The 26,316-nt window shown below is 37.6% G+C and overlaps 1 protein-coding gene across 5 annotated transcripts in view; it reads left to right on the forward strand.

Annotated features, from left to right (window-relative positions):
* LOC131682239 (uncharacterized) overlaps window positions 1–26,316 on the forward strand; it is a 205,866-nt gene that overhangs the window by 51,132 nt on the left and 128,418 nt on the right. For 4 of the 5 annotated variants that reach the window (XM_058963594.1, XM_058963591.1, XM_058963595.1 and 1 more), the window contains exon 2: window positions 601–660. The exons of the other annotated variant lie outside the window; for it this stretch is intronic. The gene's annotated coding sequence lies outside the window, so the exon portion shown is untranslated. The remainder of the gene's footprint in view (window positions 1–600; window positions 661–26,316) is intronic. 5 annotated transcript variants of the gene reach the window in all.

Raw genomic sequence — 26,316 nt, forward strand, 5'->3', positions numbered from 1 at the left:
AAGCACTAGTTTTTGGGAAGGTATCAACTGGCCAAATAGATGCTCCAGATATTCTCTCACAAATAAAAATCTCAGATCGCATAAGTTCTTAAGACTCGAGTTTCAGCCCACCGAGTACGGTCAGTATGAACCCATTTGGGCGATGTGTAATATTTTAACCCTCCGGAAGTCGCGCTGAACGAGGAGCCACAGGTGCCCTAAGACGATTTCGCTAGATTTTCAGAGTAGCGTGCACTCAGTGCGTGACTGCCGGAAGGTTAAAAGTGTTTATGACAAATTTGATTTTTCTGTGTCTTGTAGTGTTTCAAAAATAGTCTATGAAGGTTGACTTAGATCTTAAGATTCAATTTTTGTAATATTTGTATGTGATCGTGTTTAATTGTAGTGTAGAACCATTGTAATCAGGTGTGAAAAATACGAAAAGATGATAGGTTTTTACGCCTATTTTAGGATTGCTTCTGAAGTATATCCTGAAATGAGCTTTTCCTATTTAAGAAACATTTCATGAATATAAGAATAAATAAATTAATTAATGAATAGCCAAAGCTACTCATTGCTCAATATTATTTTAGTAACATCATTTTTTTTTCTTTCTTTCAGGTAGTGTATCTTCAAGCACCCATGAAACAATTCGCGACCGGAAATACTACTTACTATACGGTGAGAAAAAATCAAAGGGTTGTGCACAGGAAACAACCACGGTGACATTGAAGATGCAACTTTTTCAAGAGCGTGCGTGTCTTCAGTAAAAACAGGTTACGGCACATGCTAGCTTACTCCCCGATTCCATATGTTACAATTTGTTATACCCCCTTCCCGTAAACCTAATTTACTATTTGTCCTCTGACAAAAGCTACATTATAAATTCTTGTGCACTGTTCTCTCTGCTATGCTTTTAATCTAATCGATTATTTCAATTAATCAATTATCTCTTACCATTAATCGATTACACTTAGCAACTTTGTGAAATATAATCGATTCACTCAGCGCTCTACTGAGGGTAAGCCCTCTCTAAATTAAATATTTCGTTTTGCAACGAAATATGAAATATTATTTTCCAATGAAATTTACCATAATTCCATTCCATTTTCATTTTTTTTCATAAATTTTCTATTGTCACGGCTTTTTACATAATATCTTACAAAACTATCGCGTTGTAGTAAAAAGTCACATCTTAATGCTAAAGTTCTAGATTCGAAATTTTCAGTTTTATATTATAGAACTGTCACAATTATGAATCTAGAACTGTACCACAGAAGTTCCAAACATCTTTCAAATGAAGCAACAAAGAAAACGGCAGCGTATACCAGTTTTAATGTTTGAAATAATAAAACAAAACGTGATTTTCTCCGTTCCAGTTTTACTTTGAACCTCCTATATAGGTCCTACGGAATTTGAAGAACATAAAATACTAATGCTTGCAAACCTCGGATAAAAACTAATCGATGTTTTCTCTTCGTCAGATGGCTTTACTTTTAGGATGACTACGAAAGATCGCCTTAGTTTAACCTTTTTAAATCAAAAATCAATTCTGAAACTGCTCTAACATAAACCCCCGCTCACCCACCAACATCTTCAACACACCCACGCACTTCAGTAGGCGCAAACCCAATTAAGTTTGCCTGTGCTTCAAAGATACAGAAGCATGCCAGATGTCTTAGTGCCAAAAACACATCACGTGTATCTACACGAATGAGTTCGTCTATGCAAAGTTTGCCATGCTTTCACTGACATGTCCCACTAATCGCAACGTTCGGACATTATTGTCCAGGTCCTGCTCGTGCGAAAATCGAGCAGCGACTGACGTAAACGAACACGCGGTACCTCTATAAATAGCCTTCCGCATATGATTAAGTTGCTTAGGTGCTCCCTATTGACGGTTTTGCCCGGGATGGATTGACTGATGTATGAGAGTATTCATGTTTTCCGAGATCTATTCATTTTTGTTTGTTCTTCAATAGTGTGCTACTGAAATACAAAAACAATACAGTAAAGACCAGTTTTGTATCAGTCCCTTGGTGAATTTTAGGTTGATAAAACGGTGACATTGATAAAATCGGGAGATATATTATTCTTTCTTTTTAAGAAACCGAAGATCTCAAAATATGCTTCTTTAGTCCCTAGATATAACCTCATAACCTTTTCTGATTATTTACCTTAAATTTTCCTTAAGGGGGTTTGACAGAGCAAAAAAAATTTTTTTCGCTTATTTCGGATCTCTAAGAAAACTATCTTCAAGAAAGGATTTACTTGAATTCAAATAGAATTCGTCTGCTAGAGATAATCAAACTTTCAACTATCAATTTTTATGCGAAGCTGATAAAATCGGGGGCCGATAAAATCGGGTCTTTAGTAATAAACAGACGAAAATCCGTGCATAAATAACAAAGTTATTAGTTTGACAAAAACTATTCGTGTTTTGGTTGGAAATGATTTCGTACTATACTATATTTCTCCTCAGTGGAGAAAAATTTAGGTAAAAACTTTTTTTTCTCTACTAAGGAGAAAATTGCTAAACACCACCTTTGCGCGTGAAAGGCACAATCCGGCAGTAGCTTAGTCCTAAGTTATTGTCGGATTCTGATGAGACGAAGTCGAATGCGATTACTAATTAATTGGTTTCGTAATATTTTCATCGATGTCTCCTCGTTTGCTTGAATACACGGCTTCAAATATTTCACGCAGAGCTAAAAAAATTGACATACCTGCGTGAACTTGAAAGAAAACGAGATTCAATTCATGTCCGGCGCGATGAATGAAATGTTTGGTTTGTTTCCCTCGTCATTCGTTCAGCAAACTGAATTTTGTTTCTATGCTAGCTCTGAGGGCGATGTGTACCGAAAAGAAACAATATTGATCGTTTAAGATGCGTTTCATTTCCCCTTTTATATGTGGAAAATGCTGCTCAACCGCCATATTTTGATAAAATTACTTGAAAAAATTAATTTTTATGCTTCACAACTAGTACTTCCCATTCAACAAGATCGTGATTCGTCTCTTCATTGCTTCAGGAATAATTGCCGAAATTTGCCTATTTATCGTGGCCTATGAAAAGGCGACGCGAGATCTTCTAATAAACGAGGTAGTTTGCACAGAGGAAATTAATTGAGTATTTCGTGCGGATTCGAAGTGCAAACTAAAGGGGTTCATACATGAACAAGAAGAAAGATGACATATTACATTTCTGGACTTTTTGAATATATAATAAACCTAGTAATACCGAATATGTTGAATCATTATTACCAACATAAAATGGCTGCTTTACATCACATGATCCATCCACTCAGTAGACAAACAAAGTTGAAAAAGAAAAGTTGAAATTGGTAGGCTCAACTTGTCATCATTTTCAAATGAAATTCTCAACAACTTTGCTGAAGACACCAAGTTTCGAGCTAGATTTTTTGAATTGTTAATTTTTTATAACTATCTCTAGGGAGGATAATTACCATAATTAGTTCATTGGAAAACACGCTGTATAATTTCATCGAATGATGTAATGCGGACCGTTAAAAATTAGAAGTGCATAACTAGAGGACAAAACCTTAGATACCCAATGTAATTAGGCTCTTGTTATAATATATATTGTCTTAAAATACTCACAAAAACGATGCTGATTTACTAGAGATAAAGGAAAAAAATCACTTTTCGTCATTTTCATTCTACTTTCCGATGCGATCTCAGCTAACTAAAGTTATTATTTTTATAGAATAGTGATTCATTCTCCCTGGAAACAAAAATCTGCACCATATTTTTTTCGTTCTTAGTCGCCAAAAAATTATTAGCCTTAATAACATTATTCTACGCACACGGACTTGTATTTGTATCAGAAGCATTTCACGCATAATGCTGTGTTCACGTACAAATTTTATCAGCCAGCTCGAAAATGAACCTAAATAAAGAGAATGAGAAAAAAAAAAGTACAAGGGAGGAAAACTTTTCGTGAATCTCTTCTCAGCTTTAAACTGAACTTCACAAACGACAACGAAATCAACCTGCTGACCCTCGTGCGTAGTTGTTACTTGGTTAAACCGATAACAAAATACTTCCTGGATTATCGGTATGAATGCTGATAAAGTGATAACACATACTATTCCGCCAGTTTTCCCCAAATCGACATGCAATGAAGTAAAGATAAGACTATCTTAAACCTGATAGTTAGAAAATGTGTTATCAAAATATTGTATATAAATAGACTAACGAAAATAACAAATAGACTAACAGAACACAAATTCACTAATAGAAATGGAAATTACGGAAACTGACGGAAATAAATTCGGTCGGTTAATGCTCTAAACATCCATATTAGTGAAAGTGCAATTCAAAATAGAATGAACATACTTATTGTTCCGATTCTAAAGCAATTAATCTAATATCTTATTTTAGTTGGATAACAATTGTCGACCAACTTTTATCCAAACTGCGCTTGTACTGTTTGTGCGTACGCATGTGTTCGTGTGACTCGATCCACTGTCTCCATGGTGGCGGCACCCTATCGAATGTCTGGTGATTTATTTGTTTATTTAGCAGCTGACTTTCCTTGCGGCCCCCGTCTCCCTCATGCATACATATGCTCTTGAGTGGTTGCGCACTTGCTGTCGCGAGCGGATCGCTACTCGGAAACACTAAAATACGTCCGGAGTGGTCCAAAGGAAAAATTCCCTTTGGCGATTTTTCGCGGTTGATTTTCCGCCCCAAACTGGTTCTGGTCGCGTGTTATGGTTCTGGTCGCGAATTAAGTGAAATTGTTTGTTCGTTCATTTCCGATTGCTGTGGTGGACTAGAACTGGGTCATGGTTACGCAGAGTACCGTGATTGCACAGAAAACCGCGCAGTGCCATATTGGGCGTATTTTCAGAAGGATCAAACTGTAGATTTTACCCGTGCGTGGAATGACGAGCATGCATTTTGTTTACAGGGTATGTTTACTAAAGGATGCTATTATTAGTGAGGAATTATGTACAAAAGGCACAGGGTAAAAAGCCTATTTTGGCCCTATTAGAGAGGCCCTCACTATTTCTTCAATCAATTACACGGCCTACACTGGAGGAAATGCGTTTAAATTGGCAACAGAATCTTTGTTTAGTTTATCATTATAATCAGGAAAATGGCGTGAGTGTGATGAGCCTTTGAGCACAACGAAAATTTGAATTGAATTTCGCAATCGCACTATCATTTGAGCCAACGCGTTGAACGAAGATGGCAGACGATGTCTGACCAACGGCTTCAAATGGGTGGTGTGATGATACAAGCAGGGCCAAAAAAGTGTCATTATCCTACATGCCGGATTTTTGTTTCATATTTCATAAACTCAAACATTAGCTATCCAGGATAAAGTGTTTATTTTGGACTTATTAACCATCCGGAAGTCGCGTATACGGCCCACTGAAAGAGCAGCCGCTGATGCTCTAAGACGATTTCGCTAGCTTTCCAGAGCAGCGTGCAATCAGTGCACTAGCGCGACTGCCGGAAGGTTAAGGAAGGTGCCGTACTATTTTATTGATGACACAGCCTACAATCAATGGAATGCTTAAATATTGCCATCAGCATTTTTGCATCGTTCCTGAGAAAAAAAAAATTGCCTGAGAATGATGAAATGCTCCTGTTTAAGCGCAACGAAAACTCGAATCGAATATGTACCCCAATTATCGCACTACATTGGAACCGATGCGAACAAAAATGGCAGACGCTACTCTAACCAACGGTTTAAAATGGGTAGAATGACAAAAGATACAAAAAAATCTGTAAAAAAATCGATGCCAAGCTGGAAAAGATTGCCTTAAATTACCTTTACGTGCCTGGAATATGACACTGTGACGGTACACGCTTTCGGAATTATCCGCTAGAATCTAGATAAGAAGGAATTAGGAAAATACAATCCCATTTCTTTATCGTGTAATTTAATGCATAAAAGCTACTTAGAGTCCACATTTTCGGTCATCTTTTATCGATCCATTTCCGGAGAACCCAAGTTGGATTAATCCAGGGCTGTTGTTCGCCTGAAATAAAGAGTCAAAACATAGTCATAATTGTTGCACTAATCGCGCTCTTTCAAGAAACAATTTTATTTTAACGACACTTTTTGTGTGTCAATAAAAAGCAATTGGCCGCTGCTTTCTTCTATTCAATGGGCTTATTTGGCCCGTTACCGCTCGGCCACTATAAGTTTAAATACCCATTTCATAGAGCCTCTTCACGACGGTATGTAAGTTGTTGTTTACAAGTAGCAGAGCAATGTGAACTTCCTAACTGTTTCAGTCTAGTTTTTATCTATAACATTTCGTAATCGCTGCTAGAATAATGCGCCTGGAATTCTCGGGAAATATTTTTTTCTAATCAACAACCTACAAATTATTCTAGGATTATCTAAGATATTTTTTTATTTATTTTTGTATATAAAATATTCTTGTAGATTTACATCAAAAACATGTAGATTCACATCAAAAACATGGAAAAACGTTTTTTACCTAGTTGATTCAATCAATTTTTACATAAAAAGAGACGCTATATTTTATTTTACCTGTCAGATCATGTAAAAACCTATTATCGGACATCTAAATATTTCACCATTTTGTTCACCTCAAATATAATTTTCATTTTTTCTAATTGTGTATGTATGGCGTCTTCGGAAAACTTACCATGTATGTTTTAGTAGGGTGAGGAGGGGTGTTGACGCGGTAAATCCTTTCCCACATTAGGATTTTGAACTACTTTGGAAATTTTCTTAACTCCTTGATCAGAAAAAAAATTAAATACTGCGAGTCGTTTTAACAATTACCGAATTATCTTGGAGAACTTGATCTCAACCGTTATTAAAATTGCTAATATCCCTCCCGAACATATCAGAAAATACGTTGATGACCTTTTCTTACTCATCCACAAAAATAAATTACAAGAAATACTAGACATCTTCAACAATTATAATAAACACATTCAATTTACGTGTGAAGTCGAACAAGCAGGAAAACTACCATTTTTGGATCTCCCGGTCATACGAATGGATGACAACACTATAAAAACTAATTGGTATGCCAAACCAATATCATCCGGACGACTTTTAAATTTCAATTCATTTCACCCGATGGATCAGAAAGTCGGGTTAACCACCAATTACATCAACCGGGTCCGTCAACTTAGCACTGTTCGCAGCATTGATCAACAAAATATAGTCATCACCGATCATCTCATACGCAATGACTACCCCATAAAGTTCATCAATCGCATGCTACATCAATCACCGAACAATAATATCAATGAAGTCTCGCAGTCAGAACCAACCATATACAAACCTATACCTTTCATCCATGGACTGACCCAAATGATCAGGAAAACATTACATCGCAACATACCTAACCTAAAAACAGCACCAAGCAACAGGTACACAGTCAAATCCCTGCTACCCACAGCCAAAGATCCCCTCCTTCAGGTGCAGAAAAACAACTTTATTTACAAAATAGCATGTTTTAACTGTGACCAATACTATATCGGAATGTCACGAAAACAGTTAAAAACACGTATGTACGGACACCAATCTCTGATAAACAAATTAGATCAGAGACTAGCAGATGGTCAAAAATATGACGATAATGAAATACATGAGCTAAAAGAGAGAACCGCTCTCATGGAACATTGCATCTCACACCAACATCGTTTCGATCTAAAAAACCCCACAATCATTGACACCAGCTTCAAATCCAGTGCTCTCCCGATCTTAGAGATGTGTCACATCTCGACTACTCCCCACACAGTCAACCGCCGTACAGACACCGACAACCTAAACAGCGCCTACGCAAACATCCTGGATTTCATTAGAAAAATGAGAGAGATCGATACTCGAAACACGATCGCTCTCCAACAAGTAAACACCACAAATACCCACCCAAAATAGATTCAAACCATTACTACTGCTTATAGTGACCAAGTGCGAGTTCTCAGGGAATTATTTTATTCAACTGGAGCGATTTTAAAATCGATTTTAGACCGACAAACTCGATGAGTAAACTCCGTAAGTTATACTGTCTCGTTGCTACCAAAATCCATACTATGCGATCCCTCAAACTATTATATGTCCCATAGTGAAAACACCCGATGTTAACCCTCTCAGACCTGACAGTTTCCTGTATGCAAAACGAACCGTGACATTGTCGAATATTGTCGAGTGAGTAGCACTTCGCGAACATTATGTTTTTATGTTTATTTGTGTAATACATGTAATACAACAGTTATTTTCCGCAATAAATTAGACCCTGAAGAAGATCCCAACCACGGATCGAAACGTCGGCGAAGATAAGTTAGAATCGACGCAAATTCTTACGTGACTGCACTGCCGAAAACATTCCCCGTTCTTACAATTTCCACAGTCGAAAAGAATCAATTTACCGAATTAGGTCACTCTGAAACCGGATTCAGGTGCTCTCTTAGAAATCTATTTTTTTTATTTCGGTTACAGGGGTTTTAACCTCAAGGTCATTCGCTTCTTTTTAGAGTAATTAAAATCTCTTTCAGTAGTATCCCTCTCAAAGTTCCGATTGATTTCTAATCCATAATTCTACGGTTTACTGATCAGAATTGCGATGGAATTCCTCTCAAAATTCTGGTGACATTCATCTCAAGATTTATCGATTGAAGAATTCGACTGTAACGTACTCAAACAGATCTTAACTTCGGCTAAGCAATCTCTTATGGATTAAAACGAATTATGTTATGATTATTCCGACGTTTCGATGCAGGGTTCGCATCATCTTCAGGGGACACCGCATATTCAAGAAAATGTGTTTTATTTAAATGATAAATGTGATAGGCTTTTTCATTTATGTAAAACAAATTTTCTTGAATATACAGTGTCCCCTGAAGATGATGCGAACCCTGCATCGAAACGTCGGAATAATCATAACATAATTCGTTTTGATCCATAAGAGACTGCTTAGCCGAAGTTAAGATCTGTTATTCATCTGAAGATTCTGTGGAATCCTACCTAGGATTCGGATGGTATGCTGCTCAGGATTCAGATGGATTCGTGATGTATCTAGGGTTCGCAGTACCGACCCTTTTTGGCGAGAACCGGTACTACGGTACTGAAGCCCCCAGTACCGGTAAAGTACCGGTACTCGAATATTTTTTTTAAAAAATTCGAAGAAAGCTTCAAACTGAAATTGAATGCTCAAACTGATGATCTTATTCTCAGATGATTGATTTTTGCTGATCAAAGAACATGTTTATTGTTTTAAATTGCTTCGGAATGGCAAGACTCATTTCACAGAAAATATTTTTCATATAGGGTACCTTCTTTTATTTCGAAATCTAGGCCACTTTGAAATCAATAACTACTAAGTGGTGCGACTTTCGTCGACTTGAACAGATGGTAAATGTATGAAACCCTATTAACAACAGTAAATCCGAGCAGGTTAATTGCATTTCCTCTCTTGCTTTTCTGAAAATTGGTTTCAACCTTTATGTCGTTTGCCTACTATTCTCTAACGCATATCCAGGCTCTTTGCTTTCCTGTAAACTATGGAGTTTTGCTGAATTTTCCGATCACCAATAATTACAAATCGCCCCATTTGAAGCAGTTCACCAAGTCTAAAACTGTTAGCTACTAAATCGCTGTTCGTTCTATTATAGATAAAGGTTTAAGAGCAAACCAAATACAGGCATGACTTAGACCATAGTCTTATTACGCGCCACCCAGTGAATAATGGAAACCAATCAGAATGTCGCTAATAAAACTTTAACTTCTAGAATTATTATGATGATGACCCCACCTCATTCCCACACAAAGGTGTTATCTCAACGATTTATCTAGAAGGCAAATTAATATAATTAAACGTTATCTTGCAGACCGATATTTCAAAACAGATCCCCCTGCAGAGTTAACATATTTGTCATAAAAAATTGTATAGTACCGAAAATACCGGTACTGGCTTTTGTTCAGTACCGGTATTACGGTACCAAAAATGGGTCGGTATTCCCGGGATTTTCGGTACCGGTATTACCGGTACCACAACCCTAGATGTATCCTTAGTAGGATTCTGAATATAAGCTTCTGAAAGTGATGATTGAATTCTTGTCATGATAAAATCGTCCTGATGATAATGATTAGTTTAGGATTTAGATTATTCATGCTCTAAATTGAATCTTGAAGATTTTCTGATAAAAAATAGAAGATTTTCTGGTGAAAAAGTTCACCGGAAATCTGTTCACCATTTAAACGTAATCGTATTCACAATTCAGACACTATCCCCTTTAACATTGTAATGGGACGCTGCTCAGAATTTTGACCTTATGGAATCCAGCTCGATATTTTAACTGTATATATCAGAGGTTTAAGGGTTAACATCAAAGTACAGGGATTTCATCAAAATCTTGAGAACGATTACATTGAAATCCTGAGTAGAATGTCGTCAGAATCCTGAATTTTTATCAGAATTCTTGAATTCTTGGCCTTTATCATAATCCTGAGTTGAATTTCATCTGAAATATGAACAGAATCCCCTCAGAATCCTGGACAAGCTTTCGGAAGAAATCAGAATAGGATACCGTCAGATTAATATGTAGACTTCTTCATATTCCTTGGTGAGATTGCATCTGAGGAAACCAGAAACCGACTTTAGAGGAACCGATTCCTGTCAAATAACATTCTGCATATCTGAAGAGGTCGAAATTTTATTTGACAAAGTTTAAAAAGAACGTAACGTGAGTATTAGAGTGAACCCCGTCAGGCCTCTCCTCAGTCGATTCCTAGTCCCACCAGGAGTATCTACTTCAAATTTAACCCAAATCAGACAAGTCTAGCTACCGGACTAACGTGCTACAAATTCTTATGGGATTTTTCGACATTTACATGTACTAATTTGCGTTTTCATCACTAGGATGGCGCTTTATGCATCAGTTTATCGCGAAAGTTAGAAAGATAATTTTATTGCTCACAACTTTATCTAATACTGTAAATCAACCCAATGTGCTAAAGAGAAGTTATTAAACTTTTAATGAAGTGATGTCTGAGTTAGTTTTGCATGGGGTCTAACAGCACATGGTGCAGCATCAGTAGCCGATTCCCGCTAATAATTTTCTTGCGAAATGGTTAGGTTCAATTAACCCTTTATAAGGCGGTGGCAACTATATTGCCACCTTTTCGATTCGTCCATAATGCAGGAATATTAAGTGAGAAGTGTTCCAATCTTATGAAATCTACTTATTAGAAGTCTGGCAACTCTTCTTATTACTTTTTATTGAGATACAGTGAAAATTGTCAGATTGGTGAAGAGTTTATTGAAAAAATGCGGCGATTTCCTTTTTGACAATAAAATTAGCTCTATTAAATACTCTAGACCCTATAAGTTGGTGATGCAAATTTGTAAAAACAACTATTTTTAATCCGAAAATTTGGTTTATGAGTAGTCCCAGGGCTTGGGTGATGAGCCTAATGGGCGCGTACTCTTGCTTGGTCGATAAGAGTGAGAGATCCGAGCGAGTGCTGGTTCATTGACCTCTGAATCTCATGACTAATAATCATTCGATCGAGTGTTTTGGCGGGCGGCTGATATGGATGTTTCTACTTTCAAATAGGGGAACATGCTGGTTCGGTTGTTCGGGGACTCATTTGATCTTGAGCATAGTGATCGGGTCATTCGATTCGGATCGATGGACTGTCATCTATAAGAGATGATCAGACTGAAGGTGGGTGTTTTTATCTCTTAAATCCCTCTGTCGCTCTGGCTCGTGAAGATGGCGAGTAACACTCGTTTATAACGAATAGGATTCACTGTTTTCAGAAACAGAGATGACAATCTCTTATGGATGGAACCTTCTCTTAAACATACTGTTCAGCCACTAGTTAATGCTCAACTAGATCAACTTAATAAACTGAAACACGTAGTTTTTGAAGAAATCCAATCCACGTGAACCACATCACCAAACACCTAAAAGTAGTTTAGATGCATGTAATATCTATTTCTGTGTTATCTATTATCTTATCTATTCTATTATCTATTAATATCTATTTCTTTATCCCTCTCGCCGGAGGATTGACGGTATTGTAAACATCATCAGGCCACAATAGACTAAATAGAATTATCTAAATATAAGGACCCTTCGCTCTTTTTGGTTTCTATTTGCACCAAGTGCTACTACTAGAGGTTAATTAGTTCTTATGTCAATAATCCACCAATCATTATGACGCAAGATTTTATTAATATAAGAAACCCGCTTCAAGATGTTGATTACAATACGCCTCGATAGTGGTGTATCGAGGAGGCCAGGAGGGCTGATAGGAGCCTTTTTTCTGTTCTTTATCTTTCTTCTATTCACCCGCTCATAAACAGCAATCAACTAGTAACAAATAGATAATTGAGAAAGGATGTGCTATGTGTGGTGGTTGGGTATTCAAGTATTAGTAGTGTTTGAAGTACTAATGTATGTCTTTCATGTTATGATCATAACTTTAGCTGTATCTTGTACCTGTTTTATCTATTGTGTCTCTCATATATTGTCTTATAACTCTTCTTTTCGAATCCTATACTGCCATTCTACTCTCGCCTTCAGCTGGGTCAGCAAAGATGGTGATAGCCAACATCTTAACACTCACACATTCTCAAACGCGGTCTCAAGCGGGAACCTACAAAAATGTCCTCGCGCGCGCGATTACGAATCGGTCACGTCCGGAGGTCTACCCTTGATCCCAGAAGCCTGGGTCCATGCCTTCAGCTGGACCAATTGGGCAAATACGCTCATACCTATTCGGCGGCACGTCTCATGGCGACATAACCGGGAAGCTTATCGATATAAGGGATCCCACTCTCTGCCAGAATTCTGGCCGCACACCGAAAATTTAACATCAGACTCACGGTTCGCGCGACCATTCAAGAACACACAACACACGCAAATATGTTAGAAAATCACGTTAGCGTACAAACGTTAGAACCCCTCGCGATTTTCTAAACAACCTACGCCCACCAACTCGCAAGCATGATTATACCCCGGTGATAAGGTTAACGTCTCAGCGCTCATAAACTTACCAACGCGATCTCAAGCGTTAATCTACAAACTCCCGCGTTCGCGCCATCATGAATCGGAATCGTCCGGAAGTCTCTATCCTCGGTACCAACAGTCTAGGTCCATGTTAATTTAAAAAAAAAATAAATAAAATTGAAGAATTAAAAAAAAATTGCTCCCATATCCACTAGACAAAACGTTCCATGGTGACATGACCGGGAACTCTAGTGATATGCGATAACTTACTCCCTGTCAGAATGTGATCCGTACACCAAACTAAATATCAGAATGACGGTCCGCGAATATATGAATGGCCGCAGGGTTTCAAAATCGAATTTATACACGCGAAATCACATACACGCGAGCACACGCGACAAACACGTCAACATACGAACGCTTAAGCCCTTCGCGATCATCTATGCACACCTATACCCGCTATCGCGCAAACTTGATAACACTCCGGTAATTATGTGAACGTTTTAGTACTTACGAAGTTACGAACGCGAATCCGCAAACGCGCGCGATCATGAATCGGTCACGTCCGGAAATCTTTAGCCTTCATTCTAGTAATTTAGGTCCATACATTCAGTTGGACCAATCAAAAAAATAAAGCTCATATCCACTAGACCACACGCTCTACGGCGACATCGCCGGGAACTCGTGATATGTAAGATCTCACTTTCATTTAGCATCTGAGCCGTACACCAAATATAAAGTATTAGATTCACGGTCCGCGCACGATTATCCAAAGAACACACGCGAATATGCGAAATGCACACGGTTATAAAATAGATTTTATATACGCGAGGTTACATACACGTTAGCACACGCGACATACAAACGCACACGCGATCGAACACGTTAACGTACAAATGCTCGAACCCTTCGCGATGATACATGCGATCGCGAGTCCCTACGTCCGCACATACCTGAACCGTACAATGAATATCACATTCAGAATCACGGCCCGCTACAATTGGCCTAATGCAGTGTTTTATTGGGCGACATTGCCTGTCTCATCTGCAAATTGTAGTGTGTGATTCTGACGGGGAGCCCTTCCGAGAACCTAGCTCTGCAGCTCCAGTAGGACAACTCTCGAAAAAAAAGAAAAAAAAAGAAAATTTGGTTTATGAGTAGTAAAAATTGGCGTAGTTAATGGCAACCTCGTTAACGGATACCGCGTAAATTTCAAAATCCGCGTAAATGAAAACCGCGTAAATATCAAAATCCGCGTAAAAAATACCGCGCAAAAAAACCGCGTAAAGTGTAAGTGTAAGTGTATATTGTTTTAATTTGTTATTTTACTCTACAATAATATACCTGTGGCATAAAAATAACTATGCTACCCTATATACATACAGACATCATAGCAGAAGGAAATGCATTCAACTGATTTGTAATTAGCATGGGATTGATATGCGGGTACTTATCATACGAGACAAACATGATTTAGTATTTTTTCGTGTTTTACTGAGTAAACTCCAGATTGTTACAGTGATTTTGTGAAGTACAGTAAAAATAAACGTTATTCGTCACCTATATAGTCCTGCAATCGGATGGAGGATGACTTCCGGTTCTCAGGTGCCCCGACGATCTGTCATCGGCAGTCACAATTATTAAAACTTGGTTTCATTGACAATTTTGAGACATACTGCATATGGGACTGTAATGCGAGTGTGGGTAGATTCGTTCCTAGCACTAACCTGAAAAGATAAATTAAATATTCATATATATTTGTTTATCTACATCTTAACATACTAAAGCACACATACGAACCTTTTTATTGCGTTATGGATCGTCGTCGCCCGAAAGTAATACGTGTTGCGTTACATATAGAGTTGCGTTGAAATATACACACGAGTACCTGCTCAACTCATCACACGTGCGGATCTAATACTTGCTAGGGATTTTATTAACATATGTGAGACCATAAAAGATTATGACGATACCTTTGTGGGTATATCAGAACATCGGTTAACGGTAGTTTTATGTATTTATTTGGATCAGATAATTTATTTTTCCTCGTTACATCCTAACTGGAAACTAGCCACCGTAACCTGGCGTCATTTGAACCATACACTTTTTATATGATTTAGATGGCAGTTCCTTTCACACATTTTAAATTCGCGTAGAAAGCTCACACACGGTGTCTTTTTTTAACAACTTTATGCAAAAAAATTCAGCATCTCTGAAACTTATGGATATGAAAGAATGGGCTTCCCCCTTTCATTTGAAACCAAAATCAAAATAATCCGTCGGGGGGTCTAGAGCAACTTTTTTTTGAAGTTTTTTTTCGTGAAAACATAGATTTTACAATAGAACTAGTTCATGTTTCTGCCCCTAGATGGTGTTTTAGACATTCGAACAACACTAAAAGTGAGAATCTGATAGATTATTTAATTGTCTACAACTTTGTTACCAACTAAAAACTGATTTGAAATTATACCGAATAGTAGTGTAAAATTTTAACGAATTCTAAGTCTAAGTTAGTTTCACAGAAGACCTAGTGGTTTGTTAATTCACAAGCACTTTTTTTATTTGCCAAATAGTTGTGTTTAGTTCAATAGTGAATTCAGCGGAATATGAGAGCTTGGAATGTCATCTTTTAACTGAAAATTATAATTCCCTGATACAGGGCACCATTCATATTTTTGGGATGAGAAGTTTTAGATAAGTGTTGACCAAACTAGTATGATATTAATATTATTTTTCATGATGGTAAGTGATTCCTCCCGCAGAAACAGCCTTTTCAATTATGTATGCCATCTTTTTCATTTTTTCGATTGTTCTCAGGGATGACTGATAACTATTCTTACATGAATCTCCTACTTTGTTAGCATCTTCGTATAAAATACTTGTCCTGAACTTCAACCTTTACATTTGAACAAACTCAATGAAACTTTTAACGCACCATTGCAATATTTCGCGAATTTCTAATTGTTCTAATAAATACACCGTGCACAAATTAACCTTCCGGAAAACGATGCCGGCATAAACTTTGCCGAACCGAGTATGTTACATTATACTGCGCATGTAAATTAGAAATGGTCAATGCCCTCTTCTTACTGAAGTAATGATTGTAACACTGAACTTGTATTTCGGTGCATGATGAATCATTTGTACTTCCATTCCAATTATTCTTCGGTAATCAGTCATGTCCCGTGCTAATCTTATCTAATAACAATTATACTCTAGTACACCAGCGAATTGGTCGCAATCATATTTATACTACAGTGAAGAATGAATCATAGTCCTGCAGTAATAAACTGGCTGCGAGGTATTCGAATAAATGGAAGATAACGTCGTTGGAAGCTCGTCTTTGACTATTTAGCTGTAAACAATCTCTCACATATGTAAACTATTCAATGGTTGGCCATATTCCTGAATATCCTTGATTTAGAATTATTTTAAAATAATCAAATAACAAAAAAGTTGTACAACTTCAAAAGAAATTTTGTTTCCATGCAACGCGAACAGAGTTGAACTGAAAGTCATTTTGAATTATGCTCGTGGTACTAAAAATTGTTTCAAATCAATTTGTTATGAAACTATTTCTCTTAAACCCAGAATGCAGCTTGCATAATTGTCGTGTACATTCTTGATTCACATGCAAATTTGCATGATTCTCCGTAATCAAATTGGGCAATGGTGAAATTTTTAAATGGCTGAATAATGCAATTTTCAACAGTATACATACATATCTTACAATACACTTATTACATTTTTTCGACAGCTACGCTCTACCCAGAATCGCTGGATGGACCACAGCACTTACGTTCCGTTGAGTAGGCTAGGTCCACCGCCGGCGACTAGATCGAGTAGATCGGACGAAGCATTAGCTAAATGGCTCACAAAAACGAAAATCGATATCGGAAGCAATCTACCGCCGGGGAACTCGTGGTAGGGGTGATTCGCCGCTGTGGACTACCTGACAGAATCGTGACGAAATGGGGAGCTAATTGGCTCACGAAACAAACACCGGTACCTAGAGAAATTCCGTTGCCGGGGAGCTCTCAGTCGGAGTAACGAGTGTTCAATAAAAATTAGTATGATTTCAATACCTTTCTGTAATTAAAGTAAAGAGCGTAATACTATGTTCACACTACAGAGTTAAAACACGTTATAATAATTGGCAACAAGAAAAATGTCATCAAGATAGCGTTAAAACACGTTTTAACTCGTAGTGTGAACGTAGTATATTTTTTTTTCTCTTCAAGAGAATTGCTCTCTGGGCTCCCTAGAAATGGGTGGCATGTTTCTTTTCGCTCGGATGCTGTCAGTTCAATCGAAGATGGCGTCGAAACTGCAAGCACTCCGCGAGCGTGTAGTACGGTTTTACGAAACGCATGGCCATCGTGAAAAAAAAGAAAACGTGCTCGTGAGTACAGTTTATCGGATCCTAGCATTCCTGGGTGTGGAGCGGAAAGTCGGTAGCGGCCGTCCGGTTGAGATAATGACGAAGAAGAAGAAGGAAACGTTGAAAACGCTGTTTGACAACAAAAACGTGAAACCGGCCGAAAGAAGACTCGGTCCCCCGAGTACACGGACGAACAGATACATGCCGGTGGATGACGAAGAAAGACCGCGGGACGACGATAGTTACTTTCCGCTCTCGAAGACCCACATTACAGGAAGCGACAGCTACTATTGCAGCGACAAGTCGGCTACACCCCCCGAAGTAAAATATACGTTTAAGCATAAATTATAAAAAAATTATGCTATACATCGCCGGATAGAGGGATTTCAAAGCCGTGGTCCAAGCCGAGCGGTCTGGCCATCAATCAATAAGGTTACCAGGAGGAGCGTCTTGAGAAAATTCTTCTGCCGTTCTTAAAGGAGCATCATGCGAAGTTTAAGTACGTCTTCTGGCCGGACAAGGCGTGGTGTATGACACTCCGCCCTCAGGGACTCGAATTAATTTTTAGAGTGATTGCATTGCCTTGCTTTATATGAGAAAGGCAAAACATTGCCCATTATTTTTGTTCACATAGTCAAGATGTAAGCAGTGGAAACTGGTTTTTCTGTACACTTAGATCGTAGTGCAAAATCCGTTTAATTACTTATGTTTTGGGTAAAAAGAAGACTAGCCAGTTTATCAATCGTGAATATCTCCGAGGGATTTCGCACCAACTAATCAATCGGATTGGTAACACACTGTCAGAGTATAATGATTCTTTATAAAATCGTTGTTGAGTACCTGCGATTGCTTGTTCCATGAGTCATTCACGCGAATTCCGAAGGGTTAAGTAACTTTGTATGGTTATTTTGCACAAAATAGGTATCATTTGAAATTGGGCTGAGATTTCCCCCTTTTTTCAATATAACTGTACGATTTTTTTGACGTAACTGAAAGATTGATTTATACGATTTAAGGTTTAGCCAAATTGCATAATTGTCACTTATTATTTCGTTAGATGAAGATGCATTTCGATATAATAGAACGCATCTCTATTCAGATTCATTGCGTAAAAATGGCAGTGTTAGTAAACTGAATTCAAATAACAACAATTCAACATTTATAAGAATAAAAGTTTTTTTTTTGCTTGTCTGAAATATAGTGTGTATGGCGGCAATATGACTTTTCTTGTTGTATTCCTTCTTTTATGACCCGTTGCGATGGTTTAATCACACTCAGTCAACAGTCAGCCTCTATGAAAATCAGATTATCAGAAAGTTTGCTGAAGCAGCCAACAATACACAGAAAAAACATCGTAAATAGAACGAAAATGATCTACAATACACGAGTTCTTTCGTTATTTTCTACAACGTAGTATTTTTATGAACTGTAAATAGTTTCGTTCATTTCACGAATTGAAAAAATGGCAACTGCGTGTATATCATGATTTTTTTCGCACATTTCATCAAACAATTCGTAATTTGATTAAAAACTTCAATACATATAAACAATTCGTATATTTTACGAACATTGATTGTACGAAATCTATTCCTAACAGATTTTCGATTAAATTGGATCATATATTTTATCAAATAAATCGTTTGACTAACAAAATCGATTCGTAGATAATCAGCCCACGAAAGTCGTTTCGTGGTATTGATGAAAAGCTCGTAATAAAAACGTTATACTATGTTCACACTAAAGAGTTAAAACACGTTATAATAATTAGCAACAAGAAAAATGTCATCAAGATAGCGTTAAAACGCGTTTTAACTCACAGTGTGAACGCAGTATTACATGGAGAACTATGAATGATTCATCATATGTACAAATATTTTAAGAAATCTGTTTGTACGAAACCTATTTTTAGTAGATTTTCAAATATATCCTTTCAGAGTAACGGACATAAACTGCATAATTGTTCCATTGAACCAGTGTGCCTAAAACAGCTAGCAGCGACGAGAGCACCCAATAGCGTGGACATTTTATAGTTTTCAACCACTGAAGACAACGATCACGATACTCACTCTACTATCTGCTTCCGTTCCTAAAACTATTGGTTGAATGATTTTTTCCATACTAAATTTGCCGTCGACACACTCCTGATTCATTGATTTATTGAATAGAAGCGAATAGTAAGTAATAAAATAAGCTAATCCAAATTCCACTGAAGAGAACGTGACACTGCCAGCCAATCCCTGCACTTTTACTACTTTCACGTGCAGCGATAAAATCCTGAGCTATCCGAATATACATAGCACAGAAATGTATTCCAACAATGTAAGCGATGTATTAGTGAGTGATCATGTGACCTCCGCTGATGGACGCATTGTGGCGATATCGTTGTCTCGCTGGGTACTCGTTTTCACTTTTGACCAATGCTGCAATGTATCCTTGAATTTTAACCTGCTTCCAGCGGAAGCATATATAGAAGCTTGGCTGGGGCTAGCAGTTCAGAGAGAAAAGTGGATGTGCTCTGAACCGTGTGAATTTTATGGTAAGACGAGGCTGTTTGAAGCTTATAAATTGAAATATTAAATAGTAAACGCTTCAGAGATTATAATGAGGCTAGAAATGTTCAAAAAATTTGCTGGATTTCATTCATTCGCCCACCTTGACGTTTTGCTCGTCTCGTACCCCCTAAATAACCTTATTATTGCATTTCCTAATTTTTTCTCAATTTTCTTGCCTGTGAACATTCCTAGTTCAAACATTAATACTCTGCTCCAGATGGCTATCGAAGTGTTCCATTTTCACATAGCCTTCAAAGCTTTGCACTTATCAGTTTAAACCAAATAGGAACTGCCACAGAGGTTACGAGGTCAAACTTTTTTTGCTGAGATAAGTATATGTTTTCGGAGCCAGATACAACCTTTACAACGATTGTAATGCTGATATCACGGCCAGCCCTCATATGTTCGATAAGCAAATTACCAAATCAGGTCGTGGAAACCAACAAGGCAAGTACATATTTCCGACCAGCAAGCAGGTTGTTTGCAGGTCGTTGCCCACTGCCTCAACCGCTAGTTACGATTCAACGGTAAGTGCAGACCTATCTAAACATTGGTGCATTTTTTGTACCAACATAACAATTTAACACCAGTTCCATGAATCGTTCGGTACATAACAGTCTGAGGTGCGTAGGATACATGTGCCGCTGACGGCGATGGGAAGACACGTTTGAATAGAATAGTCAAAATTAATGATTCGTTGCATGTGCACGGTGGTTTTGGGCGTTCAGTAAAACGTTTAATGTTTTGATTGCTCCTTCCGAGTACCGTGGTTCTACTAAAGCTGCTGTTGCTTTAAGCAATCAAACTGAGTTGGTTAAAAAACGCGTGATCATAACCTTTGCTGAAGTAGTCCATTTCGATATTAATTTTGATTAGTTATTGAATCGTACCTGGATTTTATTCCGGGAGTATTGTAACAGATAAACAGATTTTTGTTTATTTTGAATCCAATGTGAAATATAGTTGATTATTTTTTATTGGTTGTTCAGAATTGAGATTGTTATTGTTGTGTGTTACTATCGATAGCCGGCTGTATGAGATTCAATACTTTGATTTCTCAAATAAGATATATTATTATTTTCAACTACCACCATGCCACTCTATGCCTCTTCCAAGATTATGTTTTTGAAGTGCATATTGGAATTTTTATTGAACTACACAAAAATACGATTTTTATACGCAGTAGTTCAGACTATGGTGACAGTGTTTTGAAAGAACAAAAGTTTGCTCTTATGTTGCAAATAGTTTGCTCCCCTAAATTTACGTCATCAATTACAATTGCTTTAAAATGGTTATTGCATTGCGTATCGATATATATATATATATATATATATATATATATATATATATATATATATATATATATATATATATATATATATATATATATATATATATGCATTGAGAAGACCGAGAGGGTTTAAGGGCTTTTTCATGTTTTGTATTTTTTCATACACTGTATCAAAATCAAAACTAACGGTCAGCCATCAAAGAAATGTAAAAGTAAAAACTTATTAGTGTTAGTGTAGTATTAATTGCAGTTTTTAGGAATAGGTGTACAATTGTTATGTGCTAGTCGTATGTCTATCTGTGTATGTGAGATGCCCCGGTGATTAAGTGAATGTTTTGGCATTGATAAAGTTATAAACACGATCTCATTTTTGCGCGATAAAAAATCTCTTCCTTCGGTCCTAGCGGCCTAGCTTCATGCCTTCAGTTGGACCAACAAAAAATGACGCTCATATCCACTAGACTGTACGTTCCCTGGCGACATGCCAGGAAACTCAAGTGATATGGGACTGATACTGTTTTCTAGAATTTGAACCATACATTAAAAATTAAGCATCAGACTTACGATCCGCGCCGAATTATTCCAGAATACACGCGAATATGCAAATGACCACACAGTTATAAAATATAATTTATGTACGCGAAGTAATACACACACTAGTTTATGCGACAAACACGTTGACATACAAACGCTCGAACCTTTCGCGAATATCAACGCACACCTATGCTCGCGATCTAGAAAACAGGATAACACCCCGGTGAAGAGATAAACGTTTTAGCACTTAAAAATTTACAAACGCGGTCTCAAGAGTGAACCTACAAACGCCCGTATCTGTGAGATCATGAATTGGTTACGCCCGGAAGTCCCTACTCTCGATCCTAGTAGCCTAGATCCATGCTTTCAGTTGGATCAATCACAAAAACAAACGCTCATATCATCAAGACAGCAAGTCGTTCCATGGCGATTTGACCTATTGATCTAATGATATGGTAGAACTCACCCTGTTCTAGCATCTGAACCGTATAGCACAAGCTAATAAGCCAAATCGTTATAAAATCGAATTTATAAGTGACATACCAACGCCGGCGCGATTGAACATGATAACTTACAAATACCCGAATCCTTCGATATGATACACAAAGACGCACGTGCAATCGCGATCATCCACGCACAACTACGTCCTAGATTTCGCAAACACCCCGATGATTTAGTAGCACTTATAATCTGATCACAATCCCGGCCCGCTGCTATTGACCTTAACCTTCCGACAGTCGCACTGAGTGCACGCGGCTCTGAAAATCTAGCAGCGATTGCTCGTTCAGTCGCGCGACTTCGGGAGGGTTAAACAGTGTTTTAGTGGGTGCTATTTCCCATTTCTTCTGCAATTGTGAGTGATTCTGACAGGGAACCCTTCCGAGAACCTAGCTCTACAGCTCCAGTAGGACAACTCTAAAAAAAGAAATCAGTTTGATATTATGTAATCGCTCCAGAAACTTAAACTTGGCAGCTCATTGATAATAATTTGGGTGAAAATCGCTTGAACCCTTTTTTGTATTTTAGCAGGAGGATTCAACTTGGCGAGTAGAAATTTCCAAAAGTACAACGTTCACAAGCATTTCGGATCGAATACTTTTATGAAATGCCTTCTATTAAGCTGCATACTGCAAATATTAATAAAGAGCGCTGAGCTAGTTGGCTGAGTCCCTTTTTCTCCGTTTGTATTACACATGTGATGCTGTTTCTCGTTTTGTACCTCAAGTAATGTGAAATATATTCTCCAATAGGTTTATGTTTGTAAATTTCACTCAGAGTGACTATAGTAATTATTATGGTCAACATATATCAACCTCAATTTGTGTATCGATTTGACCATCTCACGGCCATAAGATCATCCCGATAAAAATATGAATAAAATGAAGAGATCGAATGAAATGAACGATAAATGCAGTGATTTAAATGAAGATAAATAATAAAATGAATGAAGAGAAAAATGTATTAAAATGAATTAATTGTATAAAAATATAAAATAGATCAATCAAATGATATAAGTAATGCAATTATTAAAATGAGCAAAATTAATAATATGACTAAAATGAATAAAATAAATAAAATTACAAACAATAATAATAAAATAATATGGATGAATAAACTGAATGAAATAAATAAAATTAATTAATTGATTTTGACTCCAAAGAATAAAACAAATACACTAAGGTTTTTTTTACACGGGGGATACGTACCGTGTGAAAAAAAAACCGTGCAAAAAAAAACAGCGTTAATTGCGAAATTCGTGTAAAAAAAACCGCGTTAATTCAGAAAACCGTGCAAAAAAAACCGCGTTAATTCCGAAAATCGTGCAAAGAAAACCGCGTTACATTCAATGCAAAAGACTTAGACGATTTTAGGAAAAGGGATGATTTCGGAGTTTTATCAAAAATGTTCTAAGTCCTTTTGAAGGCAAAAGACTTAGACGATTTTTGAACAGGTTTTTTTGCACGGATTATGCAAGTAGCACGGTTTTTGCTTTTTCCAATTCCTTAGGTTTTTGGAAAAGTGGAAACGTCGGATCTTGAGGTTTCCTTTTGTCCCACACTTTAACAATATGGTTGTTTTCGGTACAGTGTTAACGAGTAGGCACCAAATATCGATGCCTGAGGCCATTTGGAATACCAAGATGACGACTTCCGGTCTAACAAAATTTTCAATAACCCAATCAGTATGCATATTTTCCGAGCGGGCCTAATGAGCGCATGATAGAGATCAATGTCTGAGGCCATTTTGAAATACAACATTGAGACTATCGGCTTAGCGATATTCTGTATAACTCACAACATGGAGTGTTTTGGAACTGGATTGACAAATATGCAGTTGCCAGAGGTCTGGCGTCATTGTAACACCCAAGATGGTTCTGATTATTTAGTATAAATATCCAGCGTAAAACAAAAAGATACATTTATTTTTGTATATTTTGCATTTATAAGATAAGAAAAATGTGCTCATGAATGGATTTACTCGAATTTGAGTTGGTTCGTCTGCTAGAGCTTATCGAGCGAATCTTCATGCGAGACTCAAAGTCGAATCAAAAAGCTGACATAATCAGGGGGAAATAATAAAATCAGGTCTTCGCTGTATTATTAAGGGGGGCGTCTGGTGTAAAGTGCTCAAACCGAAAGTTATTTTGTTTTACGATTTTGAAGGCAAGGGAACAATGCATCTTTTATGTAATGTTAAGCTTTAAATTTGTACGTTTATTCTGTACGAAAAAAATATTTGCACGGCCTTATTCTGCGCGGCATGTGACGTGAGACGACGAAACTCACCCCACTTTACGTGACTTTTCTCACCCGATTCTGAGAGTCGACTCGGGTGAGGTGAGATTCCTCATTGCGGTTAAATGGGAGTCTCACGTCCAGGGATGCCAACGGTACCGACAAACTACATTTTTTTCAGTATATTTACATTTGCACAAGCCGTACAGCCCGCTACAGCGACTCATCACTACAGCTCTTGCCAGAGCGGTAGCCACACCGAGTACATTTTCCCGTACAGCAGTAGAATACATTTTTGTTTTGCTGCTGTACTCCGACTGCTCGGTGAGAGTGTGGCGTAGTAAAGTTTGTTCTCTCGCTTTGTACATTTTTCTCTGCATAGTCAAAGGGAGAGGCCCGCACACGAAAGCGTTGATGCCGGCCGTGGCGTAAATAAGTCGCACTCATTGTCGTCAATTTTGAATAAAAATATTAAAAAGATTGAAAATATTAAAAAATGTAAAATAAGGAAAGAGAAGCTGTACCGCTCGCGTCTGGTGGCTGTACTGGGGACAGTGGTTTTTTGTCATGTTACTGCTTTGCACACAGGCAGCCGTACAGCGCTGTGCGTCCTGCATTAGCGAAAGACAGCAGCATCGAGAGAGAAATGAGAATGTAGTCAGAAAAATTACAGCCGCAGAAAAGGTAGGCATTTTGCATCCCGAAGTGACTCTTCAGAATTGGGTGAGGTCACGTAGAGTGAGGTGAGATTAGTCGTCTCACGTCACACGCCGCGCAGAATAGGGTCGGCAGCCACGCAGAGCCACACATACGAGCGTTCCAAGAGTAGACGTCCAACCATTTCCACGTCGAGGAGCGCCGCGGCTAACACGATGACTCTTGATAAAATTGTTTGACACAGGAAATTAAGTAAAATTTGTAAAGCTTAGACTTGTAGTTACTCGATGAACCCAAAAAAAAGTTCGAGTTTAGGAAAATGGTTTCATGTAAACCGAAAAATCTCATATTTTTCTGTAAAATTCGTGCACTTTTCTTCAAAATAATAGAGAGAACAATTTTTTCATTCTGTTTTCTGTGGTTCACCGACAGGCTACACATATTGTGCATTTTCATAAAAAAAATCAAGTCAATTCTTTGATTAGTTTTTGAGTTATCGTGTTCACCAATTTGAAAAATGCGGTTTCGAAAAAACGCTATTAAAGGATACTCCATATCAAATTGCATCTCGGAAAAAATGACGTGGAAAACAATCCATTTGGTATTTTCTCTTAAAAAAATGGGTGGAAGTAGTTTAAAGTGTATTGTTCACACTGTATTTTTATCGCTGTCAGTCTTAAGAAAATTGTTGCCGATAGATTGAAATCTGCGTGTGTCACAGCAAATACGCGCGAGGAATGTATGGCTGTTTAAAACAAAAGAAGTTCAGCGTGGTCACCGAGATTGCGGGAGACTATTTTAGAGGCTCAATACTAACAATTAAGCGGATAAAAAAGAAGTCGATTTTTTGCACACTACACCAGACGCCCCCTTAAGATGAATGAGATGTACACTAAAGCAGAGGTGATGCTTATAGAGATGCGCGAAGACTGAAGCCAAAAGTTCCAATCGAACCCAAAACAACGGTTCCTAACTAGCAATGTAAACAAATATGGCGGATTTAGGAAGTAATTCGTGGGGAGTATCGAGATTGAAATGAAAAGAAATGCATGTCTGCATCCTGCATCCTCGATATATTTTTTCTAGTGCAACGAAAAACATGTAGACAGGCTCAGTAACGTAAATCAATGCGTTTCCAAATTACATGATTGAGTATTGTGGGAAATATTTCAAAAAAGGAATTCGCCAAGCATTCATTAAAAC

This window comes from Topomyia yanbarensis, chromosome 2 (genome assembly GCF_030247195.1).
Source record: "Topomyia yanbarensis strain Yona2022 chromosome 2, ASM3024719v1, whole genome shotgun sequence".
Classification (NCBI taxonomy): domain Eukaryota; kingdom Metazoa; phylum Arthropoda; class Insecta; order Diptera; family Culicidae; genus Topomyia; species Topomyia yanbarensis.